We start from the raw sequence: 26,095 nt of genomic DNA on the forward strand, positions 1-26,095 counted from the left end.
ACTTATTTCATGCAATAAAATGCAAATCATTTTTTTTAAAGTCATACAATGTGACTTACTGGATTGTTGATTTTGGATTCTCTGTTACAGTTGAAGTGTACCTATGATAAAAATTACAGACTTCTCTATTTTTTTTAGGTGGGAAAACTTGCAAAATTTGCAGTGTATCAAATACTTATTTTCGCCACTGTATATAGACTGTATGTAATAAACTTTCAAACCATTCATCGGATGATCACCAAAAGATAAAAACTGTTATAAAAAAATGATTTAACACATGGAGTATAAAATGACTTATTGATATTCAATTTTTTTTATATTGTATAGAAATAAATGTTAAAACTATATTTGATATGTCCTTAAGAGTTTAGGGGGACATTGATATTCACAGCAGAAAGCAATAGTGTTCTTTTTTGAATCTCTCTTTATTTTAAATATCCTGTACCTCTGTTGTGCTGCCTTAATCTTTTAATAAGATTATCTTCTTGCACCAGGAAGTATATGCTAATAACACAGCAGAAACCAGTTAAATTGGCTTTGGTACATACAAAAATGAAGTAACAGCTCTTACCAAGAAAACTGTTCCAACTGACTTTCCCAGTATAATGCGCTTAATAAAGGTTTTATACCAAACTTTAGAGCTAGTTTTCATTAGGTGAACTCATGCCACAAGACAGCTACTGTATTTAAATCATATTTTTGCTTCTTAATACAAGCAATGCCAAATGCTTTGATATTAGTTTTTATGTAATATTAAGACATTACTCAATATAATGAAAACAGTTATCCTCAGAATATAAAAATTATAGTTCTTGCTCCCATTATGACACTATGGGGGCAATGTATTGATATTGTCCTTTCTAGTGACAATTTATAAAAAAAATTACATGCCTGCAACTTTATAAAATAGGAAAAATTCATTGAACGCTTCAATATGTTGAAATTTGAGGTAAGACTTTAGCAAACATAGAATACATATATTTTTGCAATGTAATTGCCAGAGTCTTTTCTGGGCGGAGCTGTAACCCCCCAAAGTTTTCTCAACCCAAACCACAGTTTCTTATAGAAACCAATGGGACTGGCCGCAGCAAACATAACCAATTATGTTTGGGGCGCTATAGCTCCTGCCAGGAAATTCTGCGGCACCCCAGATTTTCAAGGGGTATTCATAATGGTCTCCCCTACATACTCTGAAATTTTGGGTCACCTCGGACTTTTATAGCTTGTACTACGACCACCCAAAATTGGTGACCATTTTGAGGACCTCCATAAAGTTGGAGGCACCCCAAATTACATGGTTTGCAAAAACAACAATGCAATATGGCTTTATTTGTAGTCACCTAGCAGCTTCAATGGAGAGGCATTAAGCTTACTACTCCATGTATCCGGTTCCAGGGGAACTCTAGCCTTCATCCTTTATCCTTGATACTGTAATGGGTACTTACACAGAGGCTTTGGGTTGAGTTAATGCAGTAGCTGCTGGCCTTTGAAGCAGCCTGCTTGGTCCGAATCAGGAGGTACAGATAAGAGTCAAATATTGTCAGACAAAAGAATAGTCAGGAAATGAGCTTAGAACTAAAACAGGAACAATCACTAGAACACTAGGAGTAGAGAACCGAGATGTGGACTAAATAAAATAGAAATGTACCCAAAGTTACCTGCTTGGACAGCACTACAAAAGAATTAAAAAGGACAGCCACGTTGACACTTCTCAATTAAGGTGTGGCATTGGTTGGAGACATTAAGGGGCAGGTACTGACATGAATGTTAAAAGCAGAATCTAAATGTTTGCATAATGGACTGACTGAAATTACTCCTAACAGGTTAGTCATCAAATTAATAATAAGCATAATAGTGCAACTTGATGTTCTATTTTATTCAGAAATGAAACTTACCTTTTTAAAAGGCATGATACTTTGAAGGGGTACTCACATCTTCAAGATCCTATCCCAATATGTAGTTAAAGGAAACCTGTCACCAGTTTTTTACCTATTAAACCAAAAATATCAACTACTGCAGCTCCTGCATTCTAGGAAGGTGCACCTTGTTGCTGGCCCCCCTTGCACACCCCTAAAAGAACTTTATAAAATCTTTCCTATGCAAATGAGTTTGGTTGGCCAGATGGGCGGGCTCTAATTCAGCTCCTGTCACTGTTCGCTGTCCCCCAGTCATGATTTACATGGATGATGCTGCCCCACGCTGCTGGGGTCTCTCGTAGGCGCATTTTGCTGTGCCCCTATCGCAGGGCTGAGCATAAAGTTTCCCTCGCGTGAGCGTCGGTGATGTAGTTGCGTAGGTGTGAGATTATGGGCGGCGATGTGTATGACCTCACCAGCGTCACCTTCATACCCGCCCATAATCTCGAGCCTGCGCAACTACATCACCAGCGCTCGCACGAGGGAAACTTTACACTCAGCTCCACGATAGGGGCACAGCAAAATGCACCTGCGCGAGACTTCAGCAGCATGGGGCGGCATCATCCATGTAAATCATGACTGGGGGACAGCGAACAGCGGTAGGAGGGGGGACAGGAGCCGAATAAGAGCCCGCCCATCTGGCCAACCAAACTCATTTGCATAGGAAATGGTAAGATTTTATAAAGTTCTTTTAGGGGTCTGCAAGGGGGACCAGCAACAAGGTGCACCTTTCTAGAATGCAGCCCAAGAGCTGCAGAAGGTGATATTTTTGGTTTAATAGGGAAAAAACTTGTGACAGGTTCCCTTTAATGTAATATTTATAATATTAGCAAATACCTCACTTAGAAATGTAGAACAGTTCTCCTGAATTGCTATGTCGCTTACCTCATGTGTAGGGCATTTTAGTACCTTATGTATCTATGAATATGTGTGCCGCCCCGCGCATTACGTTCAGGTGCAGGTCGTCGCAGGGTCGCCACAGGCTTGGAGGTTTTCTGGTCACAGGTAGGTTGATTTCTGTTGAATTCGTGACGCCACTCTCGGTATTGCGGTCAGGGAAACTGCCACTGCAGATTAGGGGACACCTGGGGCTGATGGTAGGCGCAGTTAGATGTAGTCACCTCCCGAGAGTGAGGCTAGCCCCAGGGCCCAGTTTGGGTGTGTGGAACCACAGGTCGCAGAATGACTCACACGCACAGCAAGAATGTCTTTCAGGGTTTTTACTCACGTCATATGGCAGGGGTGAGTAACCCGGGCAAAGCTGTGATAAACAGGTGGAACCAGGAATTCCTTCAGGCTGACTTGTGAGGGTGGCTACTGAATCGCCTTCCTAGCCCTTGTGTTTTTGTAGTGACCCAGACTTGTAGTCCTATTGGGTCACCCAGGGAAGTTGCTTCTGCCTGTTCTCCCCTTTTTCTGCCCGTCTGCTTGTAGCCTGGACCAGGTCATTCCGGCTACTTGCCTCTTGTGAACAATGGGCCCTCTCATTTCTACGTGGCTCCGGACTCTGTGGTGTTATGGTGGAGGGTATGAAGTACCCCCACCTGCAGGTTGAGCAGGCCAACTGAATGGGTCCCTGCTCTGGGGACCTGTAACCCCGTGCGAGCCTGGTCCTCTCCTGGCAGTCCCCGTACTCAGCCACCCCTTTGCACTCCAGCCTTGGGTGGATTTCGGGCAGCACTCCTAGGTGACCGTTCTCCCCCATCAGTAACCACTGCACCTGCGGTGTCTGACTAGTGGCAGTCTCCAGGTCTCCTCTTTGCGACTTCTCTGCCTGAGCTCCACTGACTGACTGGCTCACTACTACCTCCCCTCTGTGCCTGCCTCTGCAACTTAGCAACCAGGCTGTCTACCACACCCCTTAAGTGGAGATGGAGGCCGCGCCCCCTCCTGGATTCCCCAGGGGTCCCTTCAAAGGTCCATGTGGGAGACCTGATTACTATGTGCCTGTGTAACCACACCCTGGTCAGCCTTCTGGATTACCTGTGTTGTACTGGCCCCAGCATGGGTGCAGTACTCAGTGGCACCTGACCAGGTCAGGGGCGCCACATACGATCATGCATATAGTAACCGTTAGTTGCTAGTGGTCATAACCATGGATACCTAAGCTACTGTGATGCCCTGCAAATGAGGTAAGTGACGTGGTTATATCAGGAGAACTATACTAAATTTCTAATTGGAGGTATTTGTCAATATTATTATTACACCTACTACATATTAAAATATGATCTTGGAGATAAGAATACACAGAATACCCCGTTAAGTGAACTGGAACAATTGGGGTTCATTACAAGAACTGAGCACCATGTTTTAATGCAAAATTTAGTATGTTTTTAGTATGTTAGCGTTGTGCACTAGTTTCAATAAAACATTGAATTTAACAGTATTGGACATGTCCTAATCCAAGAACAGTGTCAGTTTTAGTTTTGCAATATGTGTCAAATTTCACACTGGAATAAATATCTACAAATATTGTGTTATATAAAACAGTTCTCAATTTTGTGTGTTGAATGTTGCTTATGATTATCAATCAAATGTAGCTCACAAGACATAAAAATTGCCTTTGCTCTATAGTAAATGGGATTTTCTAAATCCTGCTCATAGATTATGGGTCTGTATAAGATTTGTTGTTTGTACACAGCACCATCATTGGCTATAGCATACTAATACTAACTCTTCAGCATATGATTAGTTATGCAGAGTCTTGTAACTTCACTGCATTGTTACTGTTTTGCTCCTAAAACTCTAACTTTAAATTAATTATTTTGTTAGTATTTTGTAAACTCACCTTTGGCTTTCAACACTGGCTGAATCCTTCTGGGCATACTCTCTATCAGACTCAAGATTGTCTCAACCAAAATCTGATCTCACGTCTCTTCTACATGGTCCTAATGTTGGTGAATGCTGCTCGACTCACTTGGGTATGTACTGTACTGTACTGGAAAAAAAGCAAAAAAATTCCAAGTGTGGAAAAATTGCAAAAAGAATGCGATTGCATGATTGTTTTGGGGATATTTTATTCACTGTATTCACTATATGGTAAAACTGATGTGTCAGTGTGATGCCTCTGGTCTGTGCGAATTTGTAGACACCACACATGTATAGGTTTGTCCAAAAAATGTGGCGCACTTTTTGCACCATTTTCCGCGACCCACAGTTCCTTATTTTTCGGGATCTATGGCTCAGTGATGGCTTATTTTTCATGTCTCAAGCTGACATTTTTAATGGTGCCATTTTTGCGCAGATGCTACCTTTTGATTGCTTGTTATTGCATTTTGCGCAAAATTTGTGGCAACCAAACAACATATTGTTTTGCTGCTATTTCGTTTACTGACCACACTATTTTATATTTTGATAGACTGGACATTTCTGAATGCGTCAATACCAAATGTGTGTATATATATATATATATATATATATATATATATATATATATATAAAATTATCTTTTTTTTTAACCCTTTCATTTTCAATGAGATGAAATGGTGGTGATTTGAACTTTTAAGTTTTTTTTTTACTTTTTTTAACTTTTTTATTTTATTTTACTAGTCCCACTAGGGGACTATAAGGATCAGCAGCCTGATCACTCATTCATTTATGTTGATCACAGCTACACAGCTGAGATCACCAGAAATGCTCATGTCTTGTAACAGGCAGCACTCAGCTGACTGTTACAAGAAGTGAGTCATGTGAGCCACAGGGGTCATCACATGACCCTGTGCTACCATAACAACCATCAGCTCTCAGATCCTGTCACAGCACTACCAACGGAACAGAGTAATGCTTGTTTACCATGGCGGGCATTTAAATCACACTGTCACATTTTGACAGAGCAATTTAAGGGGTTAACAAGCGCGGGTGACTCACGGACCCACCTGTGCCTGCGATGCACACGTCTGTTGTTGAAATAAGCAGACATGTGTGGGGAACGCCGCAGCAACTGGCAGTGATTACCCGGACATGACTTAGGACATACTAGTATGGTCCACAGTCATTAAGGGGTTAAGCTAATCTGAAAAAAGACGGACTGGAACATTTGTGTGTGTGAATTAGGTGGTAGCTTAATAGTACATGACAATAATAAAAATAATAAGCTGCACACTAGCCACTATAAAAATATAAACATGAAAAATGGTAAAGCATTACTGCAATAGGGATACTATGAACAATGAAAAATACATTTAGCTATCTGGAAAAAATGAAACATGAAAAATGGTATTGCAAAAACTGCTATGAATATTTGAAAGTAGTAGAGATGTTTAGCAAATGTATTGATCAATGCAAATTATTATTATTATTATTATTTATTATTATAGCGCCATTTATTCCATGGCGCTTTACAAGTGAAAGGGTATACGTACAACAATCATTAACAGTACATAACAGACTGGTATAGGAGGAGAGAGGACCCTGCCCGCCAGGGCTCACAGTCTACAGGGAATGGGTGATGGTACGATAGGTGAGGACAGAGCTGGTTGCGCAGTGGTCTACTGGACTGAGGGCTATTGTAGGTTGTAGGCTTGTTGGAAGAGGTGGGTCTTGAGGTTCCTCTTGAAGCTTTCCACGGTAGGGGAGAGTCTGATGTGCTGAGGTAGAGCGTTCCAGAGTATGGGGGATGCACGGGAGAAGTCTTGTACGCGATTGTGGGAAGACGAGATAAGGGAGGAGCAGAGAAGGAGATCTTGTGAGGATCTGAGGATGCGTGCAGGTAGGTACCGGGAGACTAGGTCACAGATGTAGGGAGGAGACAGGTTGTGCATGGCTTTGTATGTCATGGTTAGTGTTTTGAACTGGAGTCGTTGGGTGATGGGAAGCCAGTGAAGGGATTGGCGAGGCTGGGGAGTAGCGAGGGGAGAGGTGGATTAAGCGGGCCGCAGAGTTTAGGATAGATTGGAGGGGTGCAAGAGTGTTGGAAGGGAGGCCAGAGAGCAGGAGGTTGCAGTAGTCGAGGCGGGAGATGATGAGGGCATGCACTAATGTTTTTGCTGATTCTTGGTTAAGGAAAGCACGGATCCGGGAGATGTTTTTGAGTTGTAATCGGCATAAGGTGAAGAGGGCTTGGATGTGTGGCTTGAAGGATAGAGCAGAGTCGAGGGTCACTCCAAGGCAACGAGCTTGTGAGACTGGGGAGAGTAAGCAGCCATCGAGTTTGATGGAAAGGCTTGTTGGAGGAGATGAGTGAGGAGGAGGAAAGACAATGAATTCTGTTTTGTCCATGTTAAGTTTTAGGAATCGTGCAGAGAAGAAGGATGAAATAGCAGACAGACATTGTGGGATTCTGGTTAGTAGAGAGGTAATGTCAGGTCCAGAGAGGTAGATCTGTGTGTCATCGGCATAGAGATGATACTGGAAGCCGTAGAACTCTATGAGCTGTCCCAGGCCAAAGGTGTAGATGGAGAACAGTAGGGGTCCAAGAACTGAGCCTTGGGGGACACCGACAGATAGGGGGCGAGATGAGGAAGTGGTGTGAGAATGGGAGACGCTGAAAGTTCGGTCGGTTAGGTATGAGGATATCCAAGATAGGGCCAAGTCTGTGATGCCCAGAGATGAGATAATCTGTAGAAGGAGGGAATGGTCTACTGTGTCGAAGGTAGAGGACAGGTCCAGGAGGAGGAGGATAGAGTAGTGTCGCTTGGCTTTGGCGGTTAGTAGGTCGTTAGTGACTTTAGTTAGGGCAGTTTCAGTGGAATGATGCGGTCGGAAGGCAGATTGTAGCTGGTCAAAGAGAGAGCAGGAGGAGAGGTATGAGGACAATTCAAGATGGACATGCTGTTCTAATAGTTTTGAGGCATAGGGGAGAAGGGATATGGGGCGATAGTTTGACACAGAGGATGGGTCAAGGGAGGGCTTTTTGAGGATGGGTGTGATTGAGGCATGTTTAAAGCATGAAGGGAATACACCAATTGTTAGTGATAGGTTGAAGAGATGGGTTAGGGCTGGGATGAGGACTGCGGTGATGTTGGGGATGAGGTGCGATGGGAGTGGGTCCAGTGCACAGGTTGTTAGATGTGATCTTGAGAGTAGAGTGGAAAGATTGTTTTCTATCATGGTGGAGAAGCTGGATTTGGAGGAAGAAGGCTGAGTAGCTATGATGAGGGGCTGTGGTGATTGTGGGCCAAAGCTTTCTCTGATGTTGTCAACCTTCTGCTTGAAGAAAGAGGCAAAGTCTTCAGCTGAGAGGAGAGGAGAGGGAGGTGGTGCTGGAGGACGGAGGAGAGAATTAAAAGTGTTGAATAGCTGTTTAGGGTTGTGAGAGAGAGAGGATATGAGGGATGAGAAGTGGGTTTGTTTTGCAGCAGTGAGTGTGGACTTGAAAGTGGTGAGGGACTCTTTATATGCAATGAAGTGCTCAGTGGAATGAGACCTCTTCCATCTGTGCTCAGCAATTTTGGAAGCCCGTCTCAGTTCTTTAGTCTGACTGGTGTGCCAGGGTTGCCTGTTGATTGTGCGGGTTTTGGTGTGTGTGAGGGGGGCGGCTGATTCGAGAGCTGCAGAGATTGTAGTGTTGTATAAAGTTGCAGCAGCATCTGCATCGTGTAGAAGTGCAATGTCTGTGAGAGGGAGAAGGGACTGAGAAAGGGCGTGTAAATCAATGTGTTTTATATTTCTGCGAGGGTGTGAAAGTTTGTGGAGGGGGGGGTTGCGTAGTTGGAGAAGAGAGGGAAGAGAATGTGAGTAGGTTGTGGTCAGACAGGGGGAGAGGTGAGTTAGAGAGGTTAGATAGGGGACAGAGGCGAGTGAAGATGAGGTCCAGTGTGTGGCCATCTTTGTGAGTAGCTGCAGAAGACCATTGGGTGAGGCCGAAGGAGGCAGCGAGTGTTAGAAGTTTGGAGACAGATAAGTGGGAAGTGTCAATGGGGATATTGAAATCACCCATGTTGATGGTGGGGATGTCGTTGGAACGGAAGTGTAGTAGCCAGGTGGTGAAATGATCAAAAAAGGCAGTGGCTGGCCCTGGAGGGCGGTAAATGACAGCCAGTTGGAGGTTGGAGGGGGCGTAGATGCGAACGGAGTGCACCTCAAAAGATGGGAGAGTAACCGAGGGTGGTAATGGAATTGGTGTAAAGGAGCATTGGTCGGACAGGAGCAAACCAACTCCTCCACCATGCTTGTTACTGGGGCGGGTGGTGTGAGAGAGTTGGAGACCGCCATAAGAAAGTGCAGCAGGAGAGGCAGTGTCAGAGGGGGTGAGCCAGGTTTCAGTGATGGCGAGGAAGGAAAGTTTATTAGTGATGAAAAGATCATGAATGTAGGACAGTTTGTTGCAGACAGAGCGAGCGTTCCATAAAGCTCCTTTTAGTGGGACTGGGGGAGCGGGGGTCGGGTGAATGTGTATGAGGTTTGAGAGGGTGCGGAAATTTGTGTTAGGTTGTGGATGTGAGTTTGAAGTGACAATAGGGATGTGGTGAGGAGGACCAAGATTAGGAGAGATATCTCCAGCAGTGAGGAGAAGCAGTGAGAGTGTTAGTAGGTGAGAGCAGGAGAGGCCATGAGGTGGCCGTGAGTGTCTGGAGACACTGGGTGTAATATTGAGGAAAATGTCTGAGGGGAAGGTGAGATGGGTGGGGAGGATAGGAGAGATGAAAAGTTCATTACTTGGTTTAGGGATCAGAGGGGGCAAGTGAAGTATTATAGAGGTGAAAGTTAATAGACACACGAACATTGTTTACATTGACTATATGGTCAAATACCTTCCGGTCACTTCCGGCCCAATTCTGGCCTAAATCAATGCATCATACTTATATGGTGCATACTTGTATTGGTGCAGACAAAGTCTTTGGGCAGACTTTGAGCTGTCCCAGTATATACACATACAGTTAGGTCCAGAAATATTTGGACAGTGACACAATTTTCGCGAGTTGGGCTCTGCATGCCACCACATTGGATTTGAAATGAAACCTCTACAACAGAATTCAAGTGCAGATTGTAACGTTTAATTTGAAGGTTTGAACAAAAATATCTGATAGAAATTGTAGGAATTGTACACATTTCTTTACAAACACTCCACATTTTAGGAGGTCAAAAGTAATTGGACAAATAAACCAAACTCAAAAAAAAATTTTTAGTTTCAATATTTTGTTGCGAATTCTTTGGAGGCAATCACTGCCTTAAGTCTGGAACCCATGGACATCACCAAACGCTGGGTTTCCTCCTTCTTAATGCTTTGCCAGGCCTTTACAGCCGCAGCCTTCAGGTCTTGCTTGTTTGTGGGTCTTTCCGTCTTAAGTCTGGATTTGAGCAAGTGAAATGCATGCTCAATTGGGTTAAGATCTGGTGATTGACTTGGCCATTGCAGAATGTTCCACTTTTTTGCACTCATGAACTCCTGGGTAGCTTTGGCTGTATGCTTGGGGTCATTGTCCATCTGTACTATGAAGCGCCGTCCGATCAACTTTGCGGCATTTTGCTGAATCTGGGCTGAAAGTATATTCCGGTACACTTCAGAATTCATCCGGCTACTCTTGTCTGCTGTTATGTCATCAATAAACACAAGTGACCCAGTGCCATTGAAAGCCATGCATGCCCATGCCATCACGTTGCCTCCACCATGTTTTACAGAGGATGTGGTGTGCCTTGGATCATGTGCCGTTCCCTTTCTTCTCCAAACTTTTTTCTTCCCATCATTCTGGTACAGGTTGATCTTGGTCTCATCTGTCCATAGAATACTTTTCCAGAACTGAGCTGGCTTCATGAGGTATTTTTCAGCAAATTTATCTCTGGCCTGTCTATTTTTGGAATTGATGAATGGTTTGCATCTAGATGTGAACCCTTTGTATTTACTTTCATGGAGTCTTCTCTTTACTGTTGACTTAGAGACAGATACACCTACTTCACTGAGAGTGTTCTGGACTTCAGTTGATGTTGTGAACGGGTTCTTCTTGACCAAAGAAAGTATGCGGCGATCATCCACCACTGTTGTCATCCGTGGACGCCCAGGCCTTTTTGAGTTCCCAAGCTCACCAGTAGAGTTGAGCGCGGTTCGTGGTTCTCCAGTTCGCGGCTCGAGTGATTTTGGGGCATGTTCTAGATCGAACTAGAACTCGAGCTTTTTGCAAAAGCTCGATAGTTCTAGAAACGTTCGAGAACGGTTCTAGCAGCCAAAAAACAGCTAAATCCTAGCTTGGTTTCTGCTGTAATAGTGTAAGTCACTCTGTGAATCAAACTATTATCACATTTCAGTGTATAGTGTGCGTGAACAGCGCCTTCAGATCACTGCTGTTTCTATAATGGCGATCGCCATTTTTTTTTTTTTTTTCTTGTCTTCCTTCCCTAAGCGCGCGCGTCTTGTGGGGCGGGCCAGCATGTCAGCCAATCACAGACACACACACACCTAAGTGGACTTTGAGCCAGAGAAGCAACGGCATGTGTGATAGGATCTGCATGTCACATGTCCCTGCATTATAAAACCGGACATTTTCTTCACGAACGCCATTATCTGCCTTCTGCGTCTTTGGTGTCAGACATCACTGTTGCAGCTCCGTCCTCCTGAGTCCTATAGCCGATACAGCTGTATGCGCTGCATACACAGCGTTAGACAGCTTAGGGAGAGCACATTCTAGCAGTCCTTTTAAGGGCTCAAAGCGGCAGGGTCAGAGAGCCATAAGTGACAGGTCCTGCAAACAGCAACAGCGTCTGTGTAGCCCAGGTCAGGGATTTCCTCCCTGCATTTCACCATTAGGAGGGAATAGAAAGGCAGGCTTCCATTCCTCTACCCAGAGCACCACAATCCTGCCACTGTACCCTCTTGTCCTCTGCACACTCCAACACATTCTAAGTAAGCCATTATACTAGCAAACACTCAGTGTACCTAGTGGCATCCTATCTGTGGCTATTGGACTTTGCTATAGTCCCACTAGTGCAAAGACATTTGCAGAGCACGTCTGCCTGCATTGCACACTACAACTTTTTTAAACTAAGCAATTTTACTAGCAAACACTCAGTGTACCTAGTGGCATCCTATACGTGGCTATTGGACTTTGCTATAGTCCCACTAGTGCCAAGACATTTGCAGAGCGCATCTGCCTGCGTTGCACACTCCAACGAATTATAACTAAGCCATTATACTAGCACACACTCAGTGTACCTAGTGGCATCCTATACGTGGCTATTGGACTTTGCTATAGTCCCACTAGTGCAAAGACATTAGCAGAGCACATCTGCCTGCATTGCACACTCCAAGTTTTTTAAACTAAGCAATTTTACTAGCAAACACTCAGTGTACCTAGTGGCATCCTATACGTGGCTATTGGACTTTGCTATAGTCCCACTAGTGCAAAGACATTTGCAGAGCACGTCTGCCTGCATTGCACACTACAACTTTTTTAAACTAAGCAATTTTACTAGCACACACTCAGTGTACCTAGTGGCATCCTATACGTGGCTATTGGACTTTGCTATAGTCCCACTAGTGCCAAGACATTTGCAGCACGTCTGCCTGCGTTGCACACTCCAACTAATTATAACTAAGCCATTATACTAGCACACACTCAGTGTACCTAGTGGCATCCTATACGTGGCTATTGGACTTTGCTATAGTCCCACTAGTGCCAAGACATTTGCAGCACGTCTGCCTGCGTTGCACACTCCAACTAATTATAACTAAGCCATTATACTAGCACACACTCAGTGTACCTAGTGGCATCCTATACGTGGCTATTGGACTTTGCTATAGTCCCACTAGTGCCAAGACATTTGCAGCACGTCTGCCTGCGTTGCACACTCCAACTAATTATAACTAAGCCATTATACTAGCACACACTCAGTGTACCTAGTGGCATCCTATACGTGGCTATTGGACTTTGCTATAGTCCCACTAGTGCCAAGACATTTGCAGCACGTCTGCCTGCGTTGCACACTCCAACTAATTATAACTAAGCCATTATACTAGCACACACTCAGTGTACCTAGTGGCATCCTATACGTGGCTATTGGACTTTGCTATAGTCCCACTAGTGCCAAGACATTTGCAGCACGTCTGCCTGCGTTGCACACTCCAACTAATTATAACTAAGCCATTATACTAGCACACACTCAGTGTACCTAGTGGCATCCTATACGTGGCTATTGGACTTTGCTATAGTCCCACTAGTGCCAAGACATTTGCAGCACGTCTGCCTGCGTTGCACACTCCAACTAATTATAACTAAGCCATTATACTAGCACACACTCAGTGTACCTAGTGGCATCCTATACGTGGCTATTGGACTTTGCTATAGTCCCACTAGTGCCAAGACATTTGCAGCACGTCTGCCTGCGTTGCACACTCCAACTAATTATAACTAAGCCATTATACTAGCACACACTCAGTGTACCTAGTGGCATCCTATACGTGGCTATTGGACTTTGCTATAGTCCCACTAGTGCCAAGACATTTGCAGCACGTCTGCCTGCGTTGCACACTCCAACTAATTATAACTAAGCCATTATACTAGCACACACTCAGTGTACCTAGTGGCATCCTATACGTGGCTATTGGACTTTGCTATAGTCCCACTAGTGCCAAGACATTTGCAGCACGTCTGCCTGCGTTGCACACTCCAACTAATTATAACTAAGCCATTATACTAGCACACACTCAGTGTACCTAGTGGCATCCTATACGTGGCTATTGGACTTTGCTATAGTCCCACTAGTGCCAAGACATTTGCAGCACGTCTGCCTGCGTTGCACACTCCAACTAATTATAACTAAGCCATTATACTAGCACACACTCAGTGTACCTAGTGGCATCCTATACGTGGCTATTGGACTTTGCTATAGTCCTACTAGTGCCAAGACATTTGCAGAGCGCATCTGCCTGCGTTGCACACTCCAACTAATTATAACTAAGCCATTATACTAGCACACACTCAGTGAACCTAGTGGCATCCTATACGTGGATATTGGACTTTGCTATAGTCCCACAAGTGCCAAGACATTTGCAGCACGTCTGCCTGCGTTGCACACTCCAACTAATTATAACTAAGCCATTATACTAGCACACACTCAGTGTACCTAGTGGCATCCTATACGTGGCTATTGGACTTTGCTATAGTCCCACTAGTGCCAAGACATTTGCAGCACGTCTGCCTGCGTTGCACACTCCAACTAATTATAACTAAGCCATTATACTAGCACACACTCAGTGTACCTAGTGGCATCCTATACGTGGCTATTGGACTTTGCTATAGTCCCACTAGTGCCAAGACATTTGCAGCACGTCTGCCTGCGTTGCACACTCCAACTAATTATAACTAAGCCATTATACTAGCACACACTCAGTGTACCTAGTGGCATCCTATACGTGGCTATTGGACTTTGCTATAGTCCCACTAGTGCCAAGACATTTGCAGCACGTCTGCCTGCGTTGCACACTCCAACTAATTATAACTAAGCCATTATACTAGCACACACTCAGTGTACCTAGTGGCATCCTATACGTGGCTATTGGACTTTGCTATAGTCCCACTAGTGCCAAGACATTTGCAGCACGTCTGCCTGCGTTGCACACTCCAACTAATTATAACTAAGCCATTATACTAGCACACACTCAGTGTACCTAGTGGCATCCTATACGTGGCTATTGGACTTTGCTATAGTCCCACTAGTGCCAAGACATTTGCAGCACGTCTGCCTGCGTTGCACACTCCAACTAATTATAACTAAGCCGTTATACTAGCACACACTCAGTGTACCTAGTGGCATCCTATACGTGGCTATTGGACTTTGCTATAGTCCTACTAGTGCCAAGACATTTGCAGAGCGCATCTGCCTGCGTTGCACACTCCAACTAATTATAACTAAGCCATTATACTAGCACACACTCAGTGAACCTAGTGGCATCCTATACGTGGATATTGGACTTTGCTATAGTCCCACTAGTGCCAAGACATTTGCAGCACGTCTGCCTGCGTTGCACACTCCAACTAATTATAACTAAGCCATTATACTAGCACACACTCAGTGTACCTAGTGGCATCCTATACGTGGCTATTGGACTTTGCTATAGTCCCACTAGTGCCAAGACATTTGCAGCACGTCTGCCTGCGTTGCACACTCCAACTAATTATAACTAAGCCATTATACTAGCACACACTCAGTGTACCTAGTGGCATCCTATACGTGGCTATTGGACTTTGCTATAGTCCCACTAGTGCCAAGACATTTGCAGCACGTCTGCCTGCGTTGCACACTCCAACTAATTATAACTAAGCCATTATACTAGCACACACTCAGTGTACCTAGTGGCATCCTATACGTGACTATTGGACTTTGCTATAGTCCCACTAGTGCCAAGACATTTGCAGCACGTCTGCCTGCGTTGCACACTCCAACTAATTATAACTAAGCCATTATACTAGCACACACTCAGTGTACCTAGTGGCATCCTATACGTGGCTATTGGACTTTGCTATAGTCCCACTAGTGCCAAGACATTTGCAGCACGTCTGCCTGCGTTGCACACTCCAACTAATTATAACTAAGCCATTATACTAGCACACACTCAGTGTACCTAGTGGCATCCTATACGTGGCTATTGGATTTTGCTATAGTCCCACTAGTGCCAAGACATTTGCAGCACGTCTGCCTGCGTTGCACACTCCAACGAATTATAACTAAGTTACATTGTCAGGGATATTTATTCTTTATTATTCTGCTGTTAATAAAGCTAGACCACCACTGCAATCTTCACCACCTCTCAATTTTTACTACCACATTTTCAGTCCACAATCTTGTCGCAATCAACATGAGTGGCAAAATGACAGATGCTGGTGGAAAGGGGAAGAGGCGTGGTGGAAAAGGCAAAAAAGGTTTTGTCAGTGGGGAAGGTGCCAAAGCTCCATTATCATCTGCTGAAGATAGACCATCTACTAGCAAAAGTAAGATGTCTACTACTTATTGTGGACAATCCGATGTGCTCCCTTTTTTACGGACACGAACAAGAGGAACAAAGGTAGATGATGGGCAAAAAAGGAAAATGCTTGAATGGATCTCAAGTGGTCCAACAAGTGCCCTCTCAGCCACTTCAAGTACCGCATCCAAAAAACACCATTCCTCTGAGTTGTCATCCCAATCACACTTGATTTCTCCCAGCTCTGAAGTCTCCATCAGCCCTGCACAGTATGGTGGAACTGAGATGGCTGAGTCTGCAGAGCTGTTCAGTCACACTATAGCCTGGGAATCAGAGGTCTGCTCCCAAGCTACAATGAGTACAGAACAGGAAATGGTCTGCAGTGATGCCCAGAACCTTTGTGACTCAGATTCAGGCCGTGAGGACCAAGTTTCTGAGCATAATGTTGACCCTTTGTCACAAACTGTAACACCTGTGGTTATAGACAATGAGGAACATACTGATGAAGATGAGACGCAGATACCCGATTGGGATGACAACTTAAATATTCGGTCAGGGCAAGAAGAGGCTCGGTCTGAGGGGGAGGGGAGTGCGAACACAACAATTGATGATGACGTTCTAGATCCCACCTACTTTCAACCCCCAGTCAGGCACTCGAGGAGGTCAACAGAGGCGGTGGAGGAGGATGCAACCGACGACGAAGTTACCTTGCGCCTTCCTGGACAGAGTCGGAGCACTGGTAGCACGTCTACAACTGCATCCTCAGCCACCACTCTGCCTATGAGCATTATTCGGGGTGGATCAACAGGTCGCATGGCCTCTAAGCCTTGCCTAGCCTGGGCCTTTTTTCACATCGAAAAAGATCACCCAACTCATGTGATATGTAACATTTGTCATGATTCTGTTAGTAGAGGTCAAAACCTCAGCAGTTTGACAACTTCTTCCATGAATCGTCACATGAATAAATATCATAAGTCCCGGTGGGAAGCTCACCGTGCTGCAATGCCGGCTAGCGGAGCGAACCATCCACCGCCCGCCCCTTCCAGTGCATCCGCGCGCTCTTCATCTTCTAGGACTGTGGGGACAGCTGTCACACCTGTTTTTCCACGCAAAACTTCCACCACTGTAACCGCAACAGGCAGTTTGCTTGTAAGGTCGTCAGTTGGTTTGGAAGGGGAAACAAGTGAGTGTGTACAGCTCTCTCAGACATCGATAGCACCAACGTTGGATGAAGGCAACATCATGTCTCCGCCTGCACTTTCCTCACAAACCTGCATTTTTCCAGGGACACCCTACTCAACACCGTCTACACACAGCAGCCAGATCTCTGTCCCTCAGATGTGGTCAAATAAAAGGCCACTTCCTCCGACCCATGACAAAGCTAAGAGGTTGACTCTATCCCTCTGTAAGCTGTTGGCTACCGAAATGCTGCCTTTCCGCCTAGTGGACACACAGGATTTTATTCATATATTCATGGCAGTAATGCAGGTTCCATTTTTCACATTTCATTCTTACTAATAGCTATTGAATTTTTCATGTCAGTATTCACACAGCAGTTTCTGCTATTCCATGTATTCCCCTTCCATAGTCACTGGTGTGCATACCTTATCTCCCCATAGTGATGTTTTTTAGGTTTTTTGCACCCAGTTCAGACATAGAATGGAGTTCCAAACGTTATTCCTTAATGTTAGTAGTTTTTCGTTTGTGAACCCTCCCCATACACACCTATTGCCAATCCACATTATACGCATATATAGCCTGGGTCTCAGCGTCCCATACACGGTAAGTTTTTTAACTGCATGAGAGGACACACACAAGCTAGGGACCCCAACGTAGAGAAATACTTTGGCGTAGTGTTGGGGCTCTTCTGCATTGATCAATTCAGTAGCTAAATTTCTCTTTATTCATATATTCATGGCAGTAATGCAGGTTCCATTTTTCACATTTCATTCTTACTAATAGCTATTGAATTTTTCATGTCAGTATTCACACAGCAGTTTCTGCTATTCCATGTATTCCCCTTCCATAGTCACTGGTGTGCATACCTTATCTCCCCATAGTGATGTTTTTTAGGTTTTTTGCACCCAGTTCAGACATAGAATGGAGTTCCAAACGTTATTCCTTAATGTTAGTAGTTTTTCGTTTGTGAACCCTCCCCATACACACCTATTGCCAATCCACATTATACGCATATATAGCCTGGGTCTCAGCGTCCCATACACGGTAAGTTTTTTAACTGCATGAGAGGACACACACAAGCTAGGGACCCCAACGTAGAGAAATACTTTGGCGTAGTGTTGGGGCTCTTCTGCATTGATCAATTCAGTAGCTAAATTTCTCTTTATTCATATATTCATGGCAGTAATGCAGGTTCCATTTTTCACATTTCATTCTTACTAATAGCTATTGAATTTTTCATGTCAGTATTCACACAGCAGTTTCTGCTATTCCATGTATTCCCCTTCCATAGTCACTGGTGTGCATACCTTATCTCCCCATAGTGATGTTTTTTAGGTTTTTTGCACCCAGTTCAGACATAGAATGGAGTTCCAAACGTTATTCCTTAATGTTAGTAGTTTTTCGTTTGTGAACCCTCCCCATACACACCTATTGCCAATCCACATTATACGCATATATAGCCTGGGTCTCAGCGTCCCATACACGGTAAGTTTTTTAACTGCATGAGAGGACACACACAAGCTAGGGACCCCAACGTAGAGAAATACTTTGGCGTAGTGTTGGGGCTCTTCTGCATTGATCAATTCAGTAGCTAAATTTCTCTTTATTCATATATTCATGGCAGTAATGCAGGTTCCATTTTTCACATTTCATTCTTACTAATAGCTATTGAATTTTTCATGTCAGTATTCACACAGCAGTTTCTGCTATTCCATGTATTCCCCTTCCATAGTCACTGGTGTGCATACCTTATCTCCCCATAGTGATGTTTTTTAGGTTTTTTGCACCCAGTTCAGACATAGAATGGAGTTCCAAACGTTATTCCTTAATGTTAGTAGTTTTTCGTTTGTGAACCCTCCCCATACACACCTATTGCCAATCCACATTATACGCATATATAGCCTGGGTCTCAGCGTCCCATACACGGTAAGTTTTTTAACTGCATGAGAGGACACACACAAGCTAGGGACCCCAACGTAGAGAAATACTTTGGCGTAGTGTTGGGGCTCTTCTGCATTGATCAATTCAGTAGCTAAATTTCTCTTTATTCATATATTCATGGCAGTAATGCAGGTTCCATTTTTCACATTTCATTCTTACTAATAGCTATTGAATTTTTCATGTCAGTATTCACACAGCAGTTTCTGCTATTCCATGTATTCCCCTTCCATAGTCACTGGTGTGCATACCTTATCTCCCCATAGTGATGTTTTTTAGGTTTTTTGCACCCAGTTCAGACATAGAATGGAGTTCCAAACGTTATTCCTTAATGTTAGTAGTTTTTCGTTTGTGAACCCTCCCCATACACACCTATTGCCAATCCACATTATACGCATATATAGCCTGGGTCTCAGCGTCCCATACACGGTAAGTTTTTTAACTGCATGAGAGGACACACACAAGCTAGGGACCCCAACGTAGAGAAATACTTTGGCGTAGTGTTGGGGCTCTTCTGCATTGATCAATTCAGTAGCTAAATTTCTCTTTATTCATATATTCATGGCAGTAATGCAGGTTCCATTTTTCACATTTCATTCTTACTAATAGCTATTGAATTTTTCATGTCAGTATTCACACAGCAGTTTCTGCTATTCCATGTATTCCCCTTCCATAGTCACTGGTGTGCATACCTTATCTCCACACAGGATTTTAGAGACCTTATGTCTGTCGCTGTGCCCCAGTACCAGATGCCTAGTCGCCACTACTTCTCTAAGAAAGGTGTGCCCGCGCTACACCAGCATGTCGCACACAACATCACCGCTTCCTTGAGAAACTCTGTGTGTGAACGGGTGCATTTCACCACCGATACTTGGACCAGTAAGCATGGACAGGGACGTTACATGTCGCTGACTGGGCACTGGGTAACTATGGTGATAGATGGTGAAGGGTCTGCTGCACAAGTCTTGCCGTCCCCACGACTTGTGTGTCAATCCTCTGTCTGTCCAAGTTCCGCCACAGCTTCTGCATCCTCCACCTCATCTGGGTCCTCCACCTCCGCCCCAAGCCTGCCTGGTCAGGCCACCAGCGTTCTCACTGCGCAGAAGGAATCACGCACGCCTCATTACTATGCTGGCAGCCGAGCGCAACGGCATCAGGCGGTCTTTAGCTTGACATGTCTTGGTAATAAGAGTCACACAGCTGAGGAGTTGTGGTCAGCTCTGCGGTCCGAGTTTAATAAATGGTTGTCTCCACTCAACCTGCAGCCTGGTAAGGCCGTGTGCGACAATGCTGCAAACCTGGGTGCGGCCCTTCGCCTGGGCAAGGTGACACACGTACCTTGTATGGCTCACGTGTTGAACCTTGTCGTGCAGCAATTTTTAACACACTATCCCGGCCTAGATGGCCTTCTGAACAGGGCACGAAAACTGTCTGCTCACTTCCGGCGTTCAAGCGCCGCAGCTGAGCGACTTGCATCGCTACAGAAGTCTTTCGGCCTGCCGGTTCATCGCCTGAAATGCGATGTGGCGACACGCTGGAATTCAACTCTCCACATGTTACAGCGACTGTGGCAGCACCGCAGAGCCCTGGTGCAATACGTCATGACGTATAGCCTGGGCCAACGAGATGCAGAGGTGGGGCAGATCACCCTGATGGAGTGGTCTCAGATCAAGGACCTATGCACCCTTCTGCACAGTTTCGACATGGCGACGAATATGTTTAGCTCTGACAATGCCATTATCAGCATGACGATTCCAGTCATTTACATGCTGGAGCACACGCTAAACACTATTCGGAGTCAGGGGGTGGGACAACATGAAGGGGAGGAACTACAGGAGGATTCATATGTGCAAGGGACAACAACATCACCAAGGTCCAGACGTTCATCATCACCCACGCAGCAGGCATGGGACCATGGGGAACAGGGATCGACAAGGGCGCATAGTAGCAGGCGAAATGTTGAGCAAGGTGCAGGAGAACATGAAGAAATGGAGGACGAACTGTCCATGGACATGGAAGACTCAGCGGATGAGGGAGACCTTGGTCAAATTTCAGTTGAAAGAGGTTGGGGGAGATGTCAGAGGAAGAAAGAACGGGTAGCACCTCTATGCCACAAACACAGCGTGGACTTGGTCCGCATGGCTGCGCAAGACACATGAGTGCCTTTTTGTTGCACTACCTCCAACATGACAGTCGTATTGTCAAAATTAGAAGTGATGATGACTACTGGATTGCCACACTATTAGATCCCCGGTACAAGTCAAAATTTTGTGACATAATTCCAGCCATAGAAAGGGACGCACGTATGCAGGAGTATCAGCAGAAGCTGTTACTCGATCTTAGCTCGGCTTTTCCACCAAACAACCGTGCAGGTGCAGGGAGGGAATCTCCCAGTTGTAACTTGACAAACATGGGACGGTCTCGTCATCTTCACCAGTCTACCCGTACCAGTAGGACCGTATCTGGTGCCGGTAACAGCAATTTTATGGAATCTTTTCATAATTTTTTTAGACCCTCTTTTGCAAGGCCACCAGAGACAACAAGTCTGACACATACTCAACGGCTGGAGAGGATGATACAGGAGTATCTCCAAATGAACATCGATGCCATGACTGTGCAACTGGAGCCTTGCTCCTTTTGGGCTTCAAACATAGAAAAACTGGCCAGAGCTCTCCAGTTACGCCTTGGAGATTTTGTCGTGTCCAGCTGCCAGCGTTGTCTCTGAACGTGTATTCAGTGCTGCTGGGTGTGTGCTGACAGATAAGCGCACGCGTCTGTCCAGTGACAATGTGGACAGACTGACGTTCATCAAAATGAACAAGTCATGGATCCAGAAGGAATTTACTACCCCTGTGTCATCCTGGGGAGAGTAAATGCTTGTGGATTTGGAATGTGCTTGATGCAAATCAAAACATCCTGTTTGCAACTAGGGCCCAAGTGCTGCCACTGATGGGGTGGGTGTCTGTGTGGCCCAATTTTTAGAAAAAAGGGAGACTCCGCTTGGAGTAACCCTTGCTTACATTGTTTTTAAAAGAAGCCAAGATGAACAAGTCATGGGTCAGCAAAGACTTTGCTACCTACCCCGGTGTCATCCTGGGGACGGTTAATTATGGGGTATTTTTGAATGTGATTGATGCAAATCAAAACATCCTGTTTGCAACTAGGGCCCAAGTGCTGCCACTGATGGGGTGGGTGTCTGTGTGGCCCAATTTTTGGAAAAAAAAAGGGAGACTCCGCTTGGAGTAACCCTTGCTTGATGTGTTTTTAAAAGAAGCCAAGATGAACAGAGCTGGGATCAGGAAAGACTTTGCTACCTACCCCGGTGTCATCCTGGGGACGGATAAGAATGGCGTATTTTTGAATGTGCTTGATGCAAATCAAAACATCCTGTTTGCAACTAGGGCCCAAGTGCTGCCACTGATGGGGTGGGTGTCTGTGTGGCCCAATTTTTGGAAAAAAAGGGAGACTCCGCTTGGAGTAACCCTTGCTTGATGTGTTTTTAAAAGAAGCCAAGATGAACAGAGCTGGGATCAGGAAAGACTTTGCTACCTACCCCGGTGTCATCCTGGGGACGGATAAGAATGGCGTATTTTTGAATGTGCTTGATGCAAATCAAAACATCCTGTTTGCAACTAGGGCCCAAGTGCTGCCACTGATGGGGTGGGTGTCTGTGTGGCCCAATTTTTGGAAAAAAAGGGAGACTCCGCTTGGAGTAACCCTTGCTTGATGTGTTTTTAAAAGAAGCCAAGATGAACAGAGCTGGGATCAGGAAAGACTTTGCTACCTACCCCGGTGTCATCCTGGGGACGGATAAGAATGGCGTATTTTTGAATGTGCTTGATGCAAATCAAAACATCCTGTTTGCAACTAGGGCCCAAGTGCTGCCACTGATGGGGTGGGTGTCTGTGTGGCCCAATTTTTGGAAAAAAAGGGAGACTCCGCTTGGAGTAACCCTTGCTTGATGTGTTTTTAAAAGAAGCCAAGATGAACAGAGCTGGGATCAGGAAAGACTTTGCTACCTACCCCGGTGTCATCCTGGGGACGGATAAGAATGGCGTATTTTTGAATGTGCTTGATGCAAATCAAAACATCCTGTTTGCAACTAGGGCCCAAGTGCTGCCACTGATGGGGTGGGTGTCTGTGTGGCCCAATTTTTGGAAAAAAAGGGAGACTCCGCTTGGAGTAACCCTTGCTTGATGTGTTTTTAAAAGAAGCCAAGATGAACAGAGCTGGGATCAGCAAAGACTTTGCTACCTACCCCGGTGTCATCCTGGGGACGGATAAGAATGGCGTATTTTTGAATGTGCTTGATGCAAATCAAAACATCCTGTTTGCAACTAGGGCCCAAGTGCTGCCACTGATGGGGTGGGTGTCTGTGTGGCCCAATTTTTGGAAAAAAGGGAGACTCCGCTTGGAGTAACCCTTGCTTACATTGTTTTTAAAAGAAGCCAAGATGAACAAGTCATGGGTCAGCAAAGACTTTGCTACCTACCCCGGTGTCATCCTGGGGACGGATAAGAATGGCGTATTTTTGAATGTGCTTGATGCAAATCAAAACATCCTGTTTGCAACTAGGGCCCAAGTGCTGCCACTGATGGGGTGGGTGTCTGTGTGGCCCAATTTTTGGAAAAAAGGGAGACTCCGCTTGGAGTAACCCTTGCTTACATTGTTTTTAAAAGAAGCCAAGATGAACAAGTCATGGGTCAGCAAAGACTTTGCTACCTACCCCGGTGTCATCCTGGGGACGGTTAATTATGGGGTATTTTTGAATGTGATTGATGCAAATCAAAACATCCTGTTTGCAACTAGGGCCCAAGTGCTGCCACTGATGGGGTGGGTGTCTGTGTGGCCCAATTTTTGGAAAAAAAGGGAGACTCCGCTTGGAGTAACCCTTGCTTGATGTGTTTTTAAAAGAAGCCAAGATGAACAGAGCTGGGATCAGGAAAGACTTTGCTACCTACCCCGGTGTCATCCTGGGGACGGATAAGAATGGCGTATTTTTGAATGTGCTTGATGCAAATCAAAACATCCTGTTTGCAACTAGGGCCCAAGTGCTGCCACTGATGGGGTGGGTGTCTGTGTGGCCCAATTTTTGGAAAAAAAGGGAGACTCCGCTTGGAGTAACCCTTGCTTGATGTGTTTTTAAAAGAAGCCAAGATGAACAGAGCTGGGATCAGCAAAGACTTTGCTACCTACCCCGGTGTCATCCTGGGGACGGATAAGAATGGCGTATTTTTGAATGTGCTTGATGCAAATCAAAACATCCTGTTTGCAACTAGGGCCCAAGTGCTGCCACTGATGGGGTGGGTGTCTGTGTGGCCCAATTTTTGGAAAAAAAGGGAGACTCCGCTTGGAGTAACCCTTGCTTGATGTGTTTTTAAAAGAAGCCAAGATGAACAGAGCTGGGATCAGGAAAGACTTTGCTACCTACCCCGGTGTCATCCTGGGGACGGATAAGAATGGCGTATTTTTGAATGTGCTTGATGCAAATCAAAACATCCTGTTTGCAACTAGGGCCCAAGTGCTGCCACTGATGGGGTGGGTGTCTGTGTGGCCCAATTTTTGGAAAAAAAGGGAGACTCCGCTTGGAGTAACCCTTGCTTGATGTGTTTTTAAAAGAAGCCAAGATGAACAGAGCTGGGATCAGGAAAGACTTTGCTACCTACCCCGGTGTCATCCTGGGGACGGATAAGAATGGCGTATTTTTGAATGTGCTTGATGCAAATCAAAACATCCTGTTTGCAACTAGGGCCCAAGTGCTGCCACTGATGGGGTGGGTGTCTGTGTGGCCCAATTTTTGGAAAAAAAGGGAGACTCCGCTTGGAGTAACCCTTGCTTGATGTGTTTTTAAAAGAAGCCAAGATGAACAGAGCTGGGATCAGGAAAGACTTTGCTACCTACCCCGGTGTCATCCTGGGGACGGATAAGAATGGCGTATTTTTGAATGTGCTTGATGCAAATCAAAACATCCTGTTTGCAACTAGGGCCCAAGTGCTGCCACTGATGGGGTGGGTGTCTGTGTGGCCCAATTTTTGGAAAAAAGGGAGACTCCGCTTGGAGTAACCCTTGCTTACATTGTTTTTAAAAGAAGCCAAGATGAACAAGTCATGGGTCAGCAAAGACTTTGCTACCTACCCCGGTGTCATCCTGGGGATGGATAAGAATGGCGTATTTTTGAATGTGCTTGATGCAAATGTAGCTGTGAAGTGTACAACTGGGGCACAACTGCTGCCACTGAAGGGGTGGGTGTGTGTGTGGCCCAATTTTTGGAAAAAATGGAGACTCCGCTTGGAGTCACCTTGCGGTGTTTTACATGATTTTAGAAGGGCGTGCCATGCCTATATCTGTGTGTCCTCCTCTTTTTCCTTGTCCAGCTGTTTTGTTTTCGCATGAGTATATGTCCTTGTCACTTTCCAATGTGTTTGAGTTGTTTGTCACCTTTAGGACACCTTTGAGGGTGTTTTCTAGGTGTTTTTCTGTGTTTGTGATTGCCTGCCATTGTTTCCTATGCAGTTCGAGTTCGGTTCGTCGAACGTTCGACGAACCGAACTCGAACGGGAGGTCCGTTCGGCGAACCAACCTCGAGCCGAACCGCGACCGGTTCGCTCATCTCTACTCACCAGTCAATTCCTTTTTTCTCAGAATGTACCCGACTGTTGATTTTGCTACTCCAAGCATGTCTGCTATCTCTCTGATGAATTTTTTCTTTTTTTTCAGCCTCAGGATGTTCTGCTTCACCTCAATTGAGAGTTCCTTAGACCGCATGTTGTCTGGTCACAGCAACAGCTTCTAAATGCAAAACCACACACCTGTAATCAACCCCAGACCTTTTAACTACTTCATTGATTACAGGTTAACGAGGGAGACGCCTTCAGAGTTAATTGCAGCCCTTAGAGTCCCTTGTCCAATTACTTTTGGTCCCTTGAAAAAGAGGAGGCTATGCATTACAGAGCTATGATTCCTAAACCCTTTCTCCGATTTGGATGTGAAAACTCTCATATTGCAACTGGGAGTGTGCACTTTCAGCCCATATTATATATATAATTGTATTTCTGAACATGTTTTTGTAAACAGCTAAAATAACAAAACTTGTGTCACTGTCCAAATATTTCTGGACCTAACTGTACAAGTGCATTCAGCTGTGAAGGGATGGGGTGCCACAAGAACCCCTTGATCACTCAAAGAAGCCAGATACACCATCACATAGGCAAAACAAACAAAGGTCATAAAA

The sequence above is a fragment of the Anomaloglossus baeobatrachus genome, chromosome 1, assembly GCF_048569485.1.
Source record: "Anomaloglossus baeobatrachus isolate aAnoBae1 chromosome 1, aAnoBae1.hap1, whole genome shotgun sequence".
Lineage (NCBI taxonomy): Eukaryota > Metazoa > Chordata > Amphibia > Anura > Aromobatidae > Anomaloglossus > Anomaloglossus baeobatrachus.